The sequence below is a fragment of the Canis aureus genome, chromosome X, assembly GCF_053574225.1.
Source record: "Canis aureus isolate CA01 chromosome X, VMU_Caureus_v.1.0, whole genome shotgun sequence".
Taxonomy (NCBI): Eukaryota; Metazoa; Chordata; class Mammalia; order Carnivora; family Canidae; genus Canis; species Canis aureus.
Window position 1 is genome coordinate 24320170 of NC_135649.1, and position 4683 is coordinate 24324852.

General features: G+C 37.3%; 1 pseudogene; it reads left to right on the forward strand.

Annotated features, from left to right (window-relative positions):
- The first annotated feature begins 2549 nt into the window (after positions 1-2549).
- On the forward strand, positions 2550-3946 carry LOC144307608 (NHP2-like protein 1 pseudogene; annotated as a pseudogene).
- Positions 3947-4683: the final 737 nt, after the last annotated feature.

A 4683-nucleotide genomic window follows, 5' to 3' on the forward strand; every position in this document is an offset into this window, starting at 1 on the left:
CAAATGCAAGGATACAAGGGTCATAAAGAATCATGTGATGCCAACAAAGGAAACTAATAAAGCTCAATTAACAGACTCTAAGGAAATGAAGGTGAAGGAACCGTCTGGAGAATAATTCATAAAATCCTCTTAAAGAAGTTCAGTAATCTAGAATACACAGACAACCAAATGAAGTTAGGAAAACAATGCATGAACAAAATGAGAAGTTCAACAAAGAAATAGAAATCATCAAGAACCAACTTCCCAAAAATCCTAAAGTTTAATATTCCTATTGCTTAACACTGAACTAAAGAATTCAATAAAGAGCTTTAACAACAGATATGACCAAGTATTAGTATAAATGACGTTAAATAAGATCATTTGAAATTAACTAATTAGAGGAGAAAAAATGAGAAAAAAAAAAGAATGGTAAAGGGTGAAGAAAATCTATGGGACTTATGGTATATCATCTAAAGAAATAATATACATATTGTTAAAATTCCAGAAGAAGAGAGAGAAAAAAGTACAGAGAGTGTTCTTAAGTGAATAATGGCAGAAAATTTGCCAAAATTGGGGAGAAAAATAGACATCAAGTTCAGGAAACTCAAAGATCCAAAATAAATTTAACTTGAAAAAGGCTACACTAAGACACATTATAATTGTCAAAATAGAGATTTTTGAAAACAGCAAAAATCAAGTTACCACATACAAGGGAGCCACCATGAGACTACAAGTAGATTTCTCATTGGAAACTTTGTAGGTCTGGAGAGAGTTCAAAATATTGAAAGTATTAGAAATGACAAATACCCACCATTTGCTTCAACGTGGATGGAACTGGAGGGTATTATGCTGAGTGAAGTAAGTCAGTCGGAGAAGGACAAACATTATATGTTCTCATTCATTTGGGGAATATAAATAATAGTGAAAGGGAAAAGAAGGGAAGGGGGAAGAAATGTGTGGGAAATATCAGAAAGGGAGACAGAACGTAAAGACTGCTAACTCTGGGAAACGAACTAGGGGTGGTAGAAGGGGAGGAGGGCGGGGGGTGGGAGTGAATGGGTGACGGGCACTGGGTGTTATTCTGTATGTTAGTAAATTGAACACCAATAAAAAAAAAAATATTGAAAGTAAAGCCTGTTAGCTAAGAATACTAAACTTAGCAAAACTCTCACAAATGAAGGAGAAATACTTTCCCAAACAATCAAAAGCTCTGGGATTTTACTGTCACTGGACCAGCCTCACAAGAAATATTAAAGGGAGTTCATTAAGCTTAATTAAAAGGATGATAATTAAAAGCATAAAGACATATGAATAGATAAATGATACTGGAAATTACAAATATAGTCAAAGTAAGATTCTTTAATATTCTAATAGGACTGCATAAATCACTATCAGTGATAGTGTAAAACTTACAAACAATGGCATTAATAATAGTTATAACTACAATAATGTGTTATTGTATACACAATATAAAAATATGTAAATTGTGACATCAATAACAAAATGTGAGGGGGTAGAAGTAAAAGTATAAAGTTTTTATTTGCTTATCAACTTAAAGTAGGATGTCATAAGTTATTTTATGTAAGTTTCATGGTAACCACAAAGGTAAAACCTATAGTAAATACACAAAGATTATGATAATGAAGTTAAAGCATTCTGCCAAAAAAAGTAATGATATGGAAAAGGAATACAGGGACGCATGGGTGGCTCAGTGGTTGAGCGTCTGCCTTCAGCTCAGGGTATGATCCTGGGGTTTGGGGATTGAGCCCCACATCAGGCTCTCTGCAGAGAGCCTGCTTCTCCCTCTGCCTGTCTCTGTCTGTCTCTGTGTGTCTCTCATGAATAAATAAATAACATCTAAAAAAAAAGAAAGAAAAAGGAATATAGAAGGAGAGGAAACAAGGAACACAGGATCTACAGAATAGTCAGAAAACAACAAAATGGCAATAGTAGTCTTTATCTATCCCTAATTACTTTAAATATAAATGGATTAAATTTTCCAATCAAAAGACATAGAATAGCTGAATGGATACAAAAACAAGATCCAGTGATATGGTGCCCACAGGAGACTCACTTTAGCTTAAAGTACACTCAGAAGAAAGCAAAGATAGCTATACTTATATTAGGCAGAATATACTTTTAGCTAAAAATGGTCACAAGAGACAAAAGAGGTCATTAATAATAAAGTGGTTGATTTTTCAATAAAAATGATAATTTCAAATATTTATGCATCTAATTAACAGTGCATCTAACTATATAAAGCAAATACTAACAGAACAAAAAAGAGAAATAAACAGTGATATGATAATACTTAGGGATTTTAATACCCCACTCTCAACAATATATAGATAATCCAGAGAATCCATAAGGATACAGGAGATCTGAACAACACTATAGACCAAGTGGGCCTATCAGACATATAAAGAATATTCCTTCCAATAACAACAAAATACACATTCTTCACAAGTACACACAAAAACTTTTCTAGAATAGATTATATATTAGGCCACAAAAAAAGTCATAAAAAATTCAAAAAATAGAATTTATATCAAAGATCATTTCTGGCCGGCGCTCCCTGAAGGGTGGCGGGACCGTGGAATCGCAGAGATGACTGAGGCTGATGTAAATCCAAAGGCCTACTCCCTTGCAGATGCCCACCTCACCAAGAAACTACTGGACCTTGTTCAGCAGTCATGTAACTACAAGCAGCTTCGGAAAGGAGCCAACGAAGCCACTAAAACCCTCAACAGAGGCATCTCTGAGTTCATCGTGATGGCTGCAGACGCTGAGCCTCTGGAAATCATCCTGCACCTTCCACTGCTGTGTGAAGATAAGAACGTGCCCTACGTGTTTGTGCGCTCCAAGCAGGCCCTCGGGCGGGCCTGTGGGGTGTCCAGGCCTGTCATTGCCTGTTCTGTCACCATAAAAGAAGGCTCGCAGCTGAAGCAGCAGATCCAGTCCATTCAGCAGTCCATTGAAAGGCTCTTAGTGTAAACCACTGGCCTCTGTCCCACTCCTCACTGAGTCCAGTCCTCCCCCTGGGGTTGTGTATCATATCGTTTGTTCGCATGTAGTTTCTCCAGCTACCTTCTCTTGTTATATTCTAGTACTAAATCCGGGTTTTGCATTTTTGTATTATTTTTGTTTTACAGGTGGTTCTCTGTATATTAATCCCCCACCCCACCTCTGTCTCCCATTCTATTCTCTCTCTACCATCCTATCCTCCCTTTTGAAAAATGAACTAATGCTGAGAACAGGCAGAAACAGAATGGTGACACCATTCAGATGCAGGGAAGAGCCTCGTTAGAGATCTGGTTTGCGCTCACTTCCTGTTGCATGTAGGACATGGTGGATGTAAACACCATTCACTTTGTATCCTTTGTGCCTGGAGTACAGAATCATTCCATATGTGTTTGGTCTCTAGAGGATTATGGATCATTAGGGGAGAAAGCATGTATTCTTTGAGGTTGTTAGATGTGTGTCCAAGTGTCATTTGCCAATATGCTCCTGCTGTTTGCTTTGGTAATGTGATGTTCCCCTTTCCCCCAAATCCCAACCATGCCCCTGAGGGTGGCAGGGCAGCAGCATACCAAAGAGATGTGCTGCAAAATTCCAGAGGCTGCCTGGGTGAGTTAGACATGGGGCAGCTGATGTAAGGAGTTGAGAAGTGGCTAGGAAAAAAAAGAGGGTCCACTGACGCTGGAATGAAGTCTGAGCAAGTCACAGAACCCTGACTGGAAGCTACAGCAGAGACATTGGAATCAAGGAAACATCCTCTCTGGTGAATGGAGTTGTCTTCAATGGACACTTGGTACCAGCTCTGAGAGCCCTTATGCCTGTTTCCTGCCAGAATGTGGGTCAGATGTATGTATTCTTTATCACATCAGAAGGACAATGCTAGTGTGTCATTCTTGTGAGCATTCTAATAAAGAAATATATTCATATTCCAATTTAAAAAAAAAACAAAGATCATTTCTGACCACAAGATATGAAACTAAAAATTAATAACAGAAGGAAATCTGGAAAATAAACAAACATGTGGAAATTAAACAACACATTGTTTAACAATGAATGTATCAAAGAAGAAATCAAAAGGTAAGTAAAAAATATCTTGGGACAAATTAAAATGAAAATACAACATACTCAAACTTTCAATATAAATCAAAAGCAATTTTAAGAGAAAAGTTTATAACTCTAAATGCATACATCAAGAAAAAAGAAAGATCTCAAACAATCTAACGTTATACCTCAAGGAATTTGAAAGAGAAGAACAAAGTAAGCCCAATGTTAGCAGAAAGAAGGAAATAATGAAAATTAGAACTGGTGAAGCCACTCTGGAAAACTGTGTGGAGGTTCCTCAAAGAGTTAAAAATAGACCTGCCCTACGACCCAGCAATTGCACTGTTGGGGATTTACCCCAAAGATACAGATGCAATGAAATGCCGGGACACCTGAACCCTGATGTTTATAGCAGCAATGTCCACAATAGCCAAACTGTGGAAGGAGCCTTGGTGTCCATTGAAAGATGAATGGATAAAGAAGATGTGGTTTATGTATACAATGGAATATTACTCAGCCATTAGAAATGACAAATACCCACCATTTGCTTCAATGTGGATGGAACTGGAGGGTATTATGCTGAGTGAAGTAAGTCAGTCGGAGAAGGACAAACATTATATGTTCTCATTCATTTGGGGAATATAA